The 10,739-nt window shown below is 44.1% G+C and overlaps 1 long non-coding RNA gene across 1 annotated transcript; it reads right to left on the reverse strand.

Annotated features, from left to right (window-relative positions):
- Positions 1-2,965: 2,965 nt before the first annotated feature.
- Positions 2,966-6,503, reverse strand: LOC123152482 (uncharacterized). Its single transcript, XR_006476211.1, has 3 exons — positions 5,765-6,503; positions 4,216-4,295; positions 2,966-3,272 (listed from the first exon to the last, which is right to left on the reverse strand). It is a non-coding gene; the product is annotated as an uncharacterized lncRNA (long non-coding RNA).
- Between the last annotated feature and the right edge of the window lie 4,236 nt (positions 6,504-10,739).

The following is a 10,739-nucleotide window of genomic DNA, read 5'->3' on the forward strand; positions in this document are numbered from 1 at the left end:
GGTCAAGAATATCCTGAAGTACCTGAAGAGGACTAAGGATATGTTTCTCGTTTATGGAGGTAACGAAGAGCTCGTCGTAAAGGGTTACGTCGATGCTAGCTTCGACACAGATCTGGATGACTCTAAGTCACAAACCGGATACGTGTATATTTTGAATGGTGGGGCAGTAAGCTGGTGCAGTTGCAAGCAAAGCGTTGTGGCGGGATCTACATCTGAAGCGGGGTACATGGCAGCCTCGGAGGCAGCACAAGAAGCAATCTGGGTGAAGGAGTTCATTACCGACCTAGGAGTCATACCCAATGCGTCGGGCCCGATGACTCTCTTCTGTGACAACACTGGAGCTATTGCCTTTGCCAAGGGGCCCAGGTTTCACAGGAAGACCAGGCATATCAAGCGTCGCTTCAATTCCATTCGTGAAAGTGTTCAAAATGGAGACATAGATATTTGTAAAGTACATACGGACCTGAATGTAGCAGATCCGTTGACTAAACCTCTCCCTAGAGCAAAACATGATCAACACCAGGACTCTATGGGTGTTCGATTCATCACAATGTAACTAGATTATTGACTCAAGTGCAAGTGGGAGACTGTTGGAAATATGCCCTAGAGGCAATAATAAAATGGTTATTATATTTCCCTGTTCATGATAATTGTCTATTGTTCATGCTATAATTGTGTTATCCGGAAATCGTAATACATGTGTGAATACATCGACCACAACACGTCCCTAGTGAGCCTCTAGTTGACTAGCTCTTTGATCAAAAGATAGTCATGGTTTCCTGACTATGGACATTGAATGTCATTGATAACGGGATCACATCATTAGGAGAATGATGTGATGGACAAGACCCAATCCTAAGCATAGCTCAAAGTTCGCGTAGTTCGTTTGCTATAGCTTTTCCGAATGTCAAGTATCATTTCCTTAGACCATGAGATTGTGCAACTCCCGGATAGCGTAGGAGTGCTTTGGGTGTGCCAAACGTCACAACGTAACTGGGTGACTATAAAGGTACACTACGGGTATTTCCGAAAGTGTCTGTTGGGTTGGCACGAATCGAGACTGGGATTTGTCACTCAGTATGACGGAGAGGTATCTCTGGGCCCACTCGGTAATGCATCATCATAATGAGCTCAATGTGACCAAGTGGTTGATCACGGGATCATGCATTACGGTAGGAGTAAAGTGACTTGCCGACAACGAGATTGAACGAGGTATGGGGATGCCGACGATCGAGTCTCGGGCAATTAACGTACCGATTGACAAAGGGAATTGTATACGGGATTGATTGAATCCTCGACATCGTGGTTCATCCGATGAGATCATCGAGGCGCATGTGGGAGCCAACATGGGTATCCAGATCCCGTCGTTCGTTATTGACCGGAGAGTCATCTCGGTCATGTCTGCGTGTCTCCCGAACCCGTAGGGTCTACACACTTAAGGTTCGATGACGCTAGGGTTATTAAGATATTAATATACGGTAACCCGAAAGTTGTTCGGAGTCCCGGATGAGATCCCGGACGTCACGAGGAGTTACGGAATGGTCCGGAGGTGAAGATTTATATATAGTAAGTCAAGTTTCGGCCATCGGGATAGTTTCGGGGGTAATCGGTATTGTACCAGGACCACCGAAAGGGTCCTGGGGGTCCACCGGGTGGGGCCACCTATCCCGGAGGGCCCAATGGGCTGAAGTGGGAGGGGAACCAGCCCCTAGTGGGCTGGTGCACCCCCCCATGGGCCTCCCCCTGCACCTAGGGTTGGAAACCCTAGGGGTGGGGGGCGCCCCACTTGGCTTGGGGGGCACTCCACCCCCTTGGCTACCGCCCCCTTTGGAGATTGCATCTCCTAGGGCCGGCGCCCCCCCCTAGGGGTCCTATATATAGTGGGGGGGGGCTGCCGCACCCTAGCCCCTGGCGCCTCCCTCTCCCTCATGTGACACTTCTCCCTCTCCCTGAGCTTGGCGAAGCCCTGCCGAGATCACCGTTGCTTCCACCACCACGCCATCGTGCTGCTGGATCTCCATCAACCTCTCTTTTCCCCTTGTTGTATCAAGTTGTAGGAGACGTCTTCCCAACCGTACATGTGTTGAACGCAGAGGTGTCGTCCGTTCGACGCTAGGTCATTGGTGATTTGGATCACGACGAGTACGACTCCATCAACCCCGTTCTCTTGAACGCTTCCGCTCGCGATCTACAAGGGTATGTAGATGCACTCCCCTTTCCCTCGTTGCTTGATAACTCCATAGATTTATCTTGGTGATGCGTAGAAAATTTTAAATTCTGCTGCGTTCCCCAAAACATACATTGTCAAGTGAATCACGTGGTATCCCATTGTCACCACAGATACGCACGACAAGACATACATCAAGTGTTCTCAAATCTTTAAAGACTCAATCCGATAAGATAACTTCAAAGGGAAAACTCAATCCATTACAATAGAGTAGAGGGGGAGGAGAAACATAAGATCCAACTATAATAGCAAAGCTCGCAATACATCAAGATCGTACCACCTCCAGAACACGAGAGAGAGAGAGAGATCAAACACACACTACACCACAACACTGATGTAAGGACAAATAAACTGCCGGGAAAAGGCTCTTTAAAGGGCAAATAAACTGCCGGACAGTGGTTCTCCCGACAGATAGAACCGCCACGAGAACGGCTGCCGGGGATTACTTGTCCCGGCAGATAAACTTCTCCCGGCAGTTTTTCTGCCCTGGCCCATGCATTTGCCGGCAGTCTATTTTCTCCCGGCAGATTGGTCGGGGCAAGGGAAACTACAATTACCGTCAGTTCAACTGCCTGCACAAGCACATTTACCCGGCAGATGTTACGCCACCAAGTTGATTTCGCTAGCAAAATTTTATAGGCATTCGTATTATGTAATATCCATCCACTATATATGTCTAGACAACCAGGACATATCATACAATTTATACATGTAATTCAATCAAAGTAACATACAGGCTTCATCGAAATCTTAAGCTTCATTCCATAAACAAAACGACCATATATAAGGAGGTTGTTCACAAAAGGAGTACATATATGTTTGCCACAACCAAAATAAAGTACCGCCACAAGAGGAGATCATATGTTTCTAAATGTGTGCCACGCAACCAAAATGAGCTTAACAAGCACCAAAATGGGCAGAGCAAATCTCTAGGTTCAACAAACAAGACATACAACATTATCACTCCATCTTAGTTGTAGATATTCCAAATCTCAAGCAGCTTGAAGAACTTCCAAACCTTAGTGAACTTGTACCTTTGGGAAACCTGCAACAAATCAGAAGATGTTACATACAACAGTTGCATTCAGCACTTAAGGAAGAAGTTACAACAATCTCTACCATTTTTATTATCTTAACAAGTAACAAGCTTATCTTCTCATCAAAATTGTACAAAGTCTGTACAAATATTAACAGGAATATGTTACAACAATCATATACAGCAGCCGCATGGCCACATACAACAGCCGAATATGTTCTGAAACATAGAGCAACTAGTAACATCTCTAGAGTAACCTCTACTTTAGTAGAGAACATGTCCATTTTTATCATACTGATAGTAGCAAGTTTATCTTACTTCTCATCCAAATAGTGTGCAAAGTACAAATATTAACAGTAAATAGTACGTGTACCTATCTTGTACAGCAGAAAGTGGTATAATCATGTTCCATGCACAAAGTTACTGTACTAGCCAGCAAAAAAAGGAAAACTAATTTGAATCGTTATCAGCTTGAGGATTGTCACTGCAAGATGGCAAGAATTTTGAGAAAACAGTTTGACAGACATGCAAATATCTTAAGAATAATAATATAAAACTTCACAATATGACGGAGGTGTTACCATCGAAAAAACTTGAATGCAAGTACGTTATCATCAAATGACACTCCTAATAAGGCAGAGACACTAAATATGTCCATAATCAGCTTTAATTTAAGAAATTGAATCATATTAACAAATCTAAGTTTTCAAAAGTGCAGAAGCAGAGGAGCAGTTATATATTAAGTTCTAGGCCAACAATAGCAATGAATAAGCATGTGGTTCCAAGCTCTGATTCCTTGCTAGAAGTAATACATAAACATCATATGGGAAACTTCTTTGTTACTCAAGCAAATTTCTTTCTCAAGATATACATTGGAGTCTACAACATGCAGAGACAGATAATGCCTGCCAGACATCAATCTCAAAAGAACATCTTCCAAGAAGGAACTTACATTACACCTTGTGTCAGAGTTATTCGATATAGCTATAAGTTTGGTGTTATTATCGCCAAAGCATTATAATCCACCGCCATCTGCAAAAATAAAACAATGACAAGTAGCTTGAATTATATTCCTTGGTAGAATATATCAATAAGTACATATTATTACATGCTTGTGTAGCAATGACAATTTATTAAGTGGTTGTTGTAGCGTTCTCTTTTATCAGATTCAACTAGAGTGTAATAGAAGAAATGCATCACTTATTTCAAAACCATTGAGTGATTATATATACTAACAATATAAGGTGTACTACTCGAAGCAGGATACAGGTTAACTACAATGTCAATATATATCAACAGTGAGAGGCTTTTGAGAAGAGCCTAGATTTAGTTATGTTTAAATTCTGGGACAAGATTGTTTGTAACAATTTCTAGGCAGAACCACCATAAGCCCTAGAGCTCCAGCCCTTTCGCAAAGCCTCTATCACTCCATAGTAAATCCATCAGCGAAGAAATGTGAGTGCTAAGCAGCAATGACGGAAAAAAGTCGGAATTAGTGCTGATTTCTAACACTATCTGCATGTAACAAGTACTGCTACACTACCCAGGTGGCCAAATTCAGAGCAACAAAGGTCAATGGGAAAAACCAAGAGCATGCACTTTACTGAAATAGTAAGGAGTTTTAACCCACATTGGAACAAATATAACTGAAATCCTAATAGAGTCAGAATAAATCCTAAACCCGAAGAATTAACAACCCAATCCACTGTCACTGCTTGCATAGCCATTGTATCCAAACAGGCCCTACATTCAGTGCTACCACTTCTGTATGGTTCTGAGCTTAAAAGTAAGTTCTAGCTAGAGGAATGTAATCAACCAATAGAAAAATTAAGGCATGGGAAATAAGAAAACATAATTGAAACAAATGATGAAAATTTCCAATTCTCAAGATTTTGTTAGGAGAAGAACTTTGCATAAGTTTGAAGATTCTAAACTATTCATATTTGGGCGGTGATCTTGCTCGCAATATTTATCCTTGACCGATGGATCAGAAATGAAAGCGAAAGTCAGTAACATGCCCTTCTTTTTTTAAACGAAGCATGGCCTACATTTTAAGAATCTTTCGTATGACCTCGTATACCTGAGCCTTTTCTTGTTTTGTTTTCTAAACTGACTCTTAGACCTGAAATAGGAAATGACTCTTACACCTGAAATAGGACCATATACTTTTGCTATTACAACTGATAGGTACAAACTCAACTATATGGCTTCACAAGTTGGAGCGACAAACCTTCACAAAATGTATGCATAACTGAACTAATGCTCAAGGCATAAACCATGTGTGTTGTGGTGTATATTGGTTAATTAAAGGTAAAAGTTCCACTAGGCTATCAGAATACTAGAGAAGATTATAAAATAAAATCACTTGAGAATTCTTTTACAAAATGGTTACTTTGCTACAAAAGATTTATTTGGTGCATTGTGACCGTGAGTGTCCTTGTTAAGGAGAGAAAAGACATACATGGAAACAAACAAGTGATAGCATCTTGATCCATACATACAGGTGATGAGCTCGATGATGATAGAGGCGTTGTGGTGCTCACTGGTAGCGAGTGTAGAGGAACAGGTGGTGCAGCGCGTGGTTGAACAATTAGTGGTTGAGCTCGACAGGGCCGACGTGGAGCAGCTCTACCAGCAGCGCGCCATCTGTCTTCCACAGCAGCAGGTGCTGCACGGCTGCACCCCGAGAAGGTGCAGGCCCGACGAAGAAGAGGGACGCTCGATAACGATACAGCTCGCGGTTGACCCTGCTTGAACGCGATGCCACGAAGAAGAGCACCATGTGGCGTTGGGAGTGAGGAAGAGGGAGTCCTTGGAGAGGCCGTCGGGGACGAACTCCTCAGGAGACAGGCAGCTACTCTCCCGGTCTCACCCTGTCAGCGGATCTGGGCGAGGCGGATAAGATGACGATGGGGGAAGTGTTTATGTGGAGGTGAACAACCGGGGCGGCGTTGATGAGGACCGGGCTAGATCCGGCAGCATCGACCACCGGTGCGGCCAGACCGACAGATCCAGCAATGACCAGGCCGGGCCGCTTCCATGGAAATGGCAGCTCAGCGGAGGAAGAGAGGTAGGGCGGCGGCGCACAGGGAAGGGGAGAACGGGCCGGCCAGAAGTAGAGTTAGGAAGGGGCGGCGGTGGAGTGGGGGGCGGCGGCGGCGGGTCTGTGATTTGGGGAAGGGACGGGAGTGGCTGGGTCGATACAGAGGGATTTGGGGAAGAGAGGGTTTTTTTAAGCAAAGGGGAAGAGAGGTTGGGCTAAGCGGCTATATTTCTTCGGCCGTGAAACTTTTGGGTGTCTCCCGTGCTAGGCCCGATACTATTTCAGTTTGGCGCCAAATAAAGGGGCCCGGCAGAAAATGGGCCGTGGTTGTGTTGTCCCGGCAGAATATGCGCATGCAAGGCGTACCGGCTGTCTAAATGCCCCTGCGGCTCAAGTTCTACCGGCAGTTTGCATGCCCTAAAGTATATGTACCGGCAGTAACAAATGTCCCGGCAGATAGTTTTTCCTTATTCAGCAACTTCTCCCGCCAGTTAACTGCCCCTAATTAAGTGTTGTGGTGTAGTGACATAGCTACTGGTACATACCCTCAGCCCCGAGGAAGAACCACTCCCTCCTCGTCATGGAAAGCACCGGGATGATGAAGATGGCCACCGGAGAAGGATCGCCCCCTCCGGCAGGGTGCCGGAACGGGTCTAGATTGGCTTTCGGTGGCTGCGCAGGCTTATGGCGGCGGAACTCCCGATCTATTATGCTTCCGGATGTTTTTAGGGTATATGGAGATATATAGGTGGAAGAAGTACGTCAGGGGGGCCACGAGGGGCCTACAAGGGTGGAGGGCGCCCCCCTACCTTGTGGCTCCCTTGTTTCTTTCCTGACGTGCACTCCAAGTCCATCAGGTTGCTTTCCTTCTAAAAATAAGTTCCGTGAAGTTTCAGGTCAATTGGACTCCGTTTGATTTTCCTTTTCTGCGATACTCTAAAACAAGGAAAAAACAGAAACTGGCACTGGGCTCTGGGTTAATAGGTTAGTCCCAAAAATAATATAAAAGTGGATAATAAAGCCCATAGACATCCAAAACACATAATATAATAGCATGGAACAATAAAAAATTATTGATACGTTGGAGACGTATCAGCTAGTCTCTCTAATACCGCGCACCTTTCGCCGGTATCATACACCCACCATTTACCTTCCTCAAAACAACCACCATACCTACCTATTATGGCATTTCCATAGTCATTCCGAGATATATTGCCATGCAACTTTCCACCGTTCCGTTTATTATGACACACTCCATCATTGTCATATTACTTAGCATGATCATGTAGTTGACATCGTATTTGTGGCAAAGCCACCATTCATAATTCTTTCATACATGTCACTCTTGATTCATTGCATATCCCATTACACCGCCGGAGGCATTCATACAGAGTCATATTTGTTCTAAGTATCGAGTTGTAATTGTTGATTTGTAAGAAAATAAAAGTGTGATGATCATCATTATTAGAGCATTGTCCCAGTGAGGAAAGGATGATGGAGACTATGATTCCCCCACATGTCGGGATGAGACTCCGAACGAAAAAAAAGAAAAGAGGCCATAAAAAAGGCTCAAATAAAAAAATGAGAGAAAAAGAGAGAAGGGATAATGTTACTATCCTTTTACCACACTAGTGCTTCAAAGTAGCACCATGATATTCATGATAGAGAGTCTCCTATGTTATCACTTTCATATACTAGTGGGAATTTTTCATTATAGAACTTGGCTTGTATATTCCAATGATGGGCTTCCTCAAAATGCCCTAGGTCTTCATGAGAAAGCAAGTTGGATGCACACCCACTTAGTTTCTTTTGTTGAGCTTTCATATACTTATAGCTCTAGTGCATCCGTTGCATGGCAATCCCTACTCACTCACATTGATATCTATTGATGGGCATCTCCATAGCACGTTGGTACGCCTAGTTGATGTGAGACTATCTTCTCCCTTTTTGTCTTCTCCACAACCACCATTATATTCCACTTATAGTGCTATATCCATGGCTCACGCTCATGTATTGCGTGAAGATTGAAAAAATTTGAGAACACCAAAAGTATGAAACAATCGCTTGGCTTGTCATTGGGGTTGTGCATGATTTAAATATTTTGTGTGGTGAAGATAGAGCATAGCCAGACTATATGATTTTGTAGGGATAACTTTCTTTGGCCATGTTATTTTGAGAAGACATGATTGCTTTATTAGTATGCTTGAAGTATTATTATTTTTTATGTCAATATTAAACTTTTATCTTGAATCTTTCGGATCTGAATATTCATACCACAATTAAGAAGAATTACATTAAAATTATGCCAAGTAGCACTCCGCATCAAAAATTCTGTTTTTATCATTTACCTACTCGAGGACGAGCAGGAATTAAGCTTGGGGATGCTTGATATGTCTCCAACGTATCTATAATTTTTGATTGCTCCATGTTATATTATCTATTGTTTGGACATTATTGGGCTTTATTATCCACCTTTATATTATTTTTAGGACTAACCTATTAACTGGAGGTCCAGCCTAGAATTGCTGTTTTTGCCTGTTTTAGGGTTTCGAAGAAAAGGAATATCAAACGGAGTCCAAACGGAATGAAACCTTTGGGAACGTGATTTTCTCAACGAACAAGACCCGGGAGACTTGGACCCTACGTCAAGACACAAAAGAGGAGGCCACGAGGTAGGGGGCGCGCCTACCCCCCACGCGCGCCCTCCACCCTCGTGGGCCCCCTGTTGTTCCACCGACGTACTCCTTCTGCCTATATATATACCTACATACCCCCAAATGATCAGATACAGAGCCAAAACCCTAATTCCACCGCCGCAACTTTCTGTATCCACGAGATCCCATCTTGGGGCCTGTTCCGGAGCTCCGTCGGAGGGGGCATCGATCACGGAGGGCTTATACATCATCACCATAGCCCCTCCGATGAGGTGTGAGTAGTTTACCTCGGACCTACGGGTCCATAGTTATTAGCTAGATGGCTTCTTTTTGGATCTCAATACAATGTTCTCCCTCTCTCTTGTGGAGAACTATTCGATGTAATCTTCTTTTTGCGGTGTGTTTGTTGAGATCGATGAATTATGGGTTTATGATCAAGTCTATCTATGAATAATATTTGAATCCTCTCTGATTTCTTTTATGTATGATTGGTTATCTTTGCAAGTCTCTTCGAATTATCAGTTTGGTTTGGCCTAGTAGATTGATCTTTCTTGCAATGAGAGAAGTGCTTAGCTCTAGGATCAATCTTGTGGTGTCCTTTCCAAGTGACAGTAGGGGCAGCAAGGCACGTATTGTATTGTTGCCATCGAGGATAACAAGATGGGGTTTTCATCATATTGCATGAGTTTATCCCTCTACATCAATCATCTTGCTTAAGGCGTTACTCTGTTTTCCTTAACTTAATACTCTAGATGCATGCTGGATAGTGGTCGATGAGTGGAGTAATAGTAGTAGATGCAGGCAGGAGTCGGTCTACTTGTCTCGGACGTGATGCCTATATACATGATCATACCTAGATATTCTCATAACCATGCTCAATTCTGTCAATTGCTCAACAGTAATTCGTTCACCCACCGTAGAATACCTATGCTCTTGAGAGAAGCCACTAGTAAAACCTATGGCCCCCGGGTCTATCTTCATCATATTAATCTTCCAATACTTAGTTATTTCCTTTGCTTTCTACTTTGCTTTTATTTTACCTTGCATCTTTATCATAAAAATACCAAAAATATTATCTTATCATATCTATCAGATCTCACTCTCGTAAGTGGCCGTGTCGGGATTGACAACCCCTTATCGCGTTGGTTGCGAGGATTTATTTGTTTTGTGCAGGTACGAGGGACGGGCGCGTAGCCTCCTACTGGATTGATACCTTGGTTCTCAAAAACTGAGGGAAATACCTACGCTACTTCGCTGCATCATCCCTTCCTCTTCGGAGAAAACCAATGCAGTGCTCAAGAGGTAGCAATCGTACCTGGCCGTGGAGTCAACAATCTGGTCAATGCACGACAACGGGAAGGGGTCCTTAGGACAAGCCTTATTGATATCTGTGTAATCAATACGCAACCTCCACTTCTCGTTCGCCTTGCGCACCACCACCGGATTGGCCGACCATGTTGGATGGAGCACTACTCTCACGAAGCCTGCCGCTTCCAACTTCTTGAACTCCTCTGTGATGAATTCCTGCTGTTCCAAAGCTTGCTTCCTGACCTTTTTTCCTGACGGGTCGCTTATGGGGATAGACAGTGAGATGGTGCTCAATCACTTCCCTGGGAACGTTGGGTATGTCGGATGCTAGCCATGCAAACACATCGACATTCGGCCACAGGAAAGTGACGAGCGTGCTTTCATATTTGCTGTCGAGGGTGGAGCTTATGGTGAAAGCCCCTCCCATGCCATCCTCCTTGACGGACACCCTCTTGGTCTCTGGTGGTGCAG

This window comes from Triticum aestivum, chromosome 7A, assembly GCF_018294505.1.
Source record: "Triticum aestivum cultivar Chinese Spring chromosome 7A, IWGSC CS RefSeq v2.1, whole genome shotgun sequence".
Classification (NCBI taxonomy): Eukaryota; Viridiplantae; Streptophyta; class Magnoliopsida; order Poales; family Poaceae; genus Triticum; species Triticum aestivum.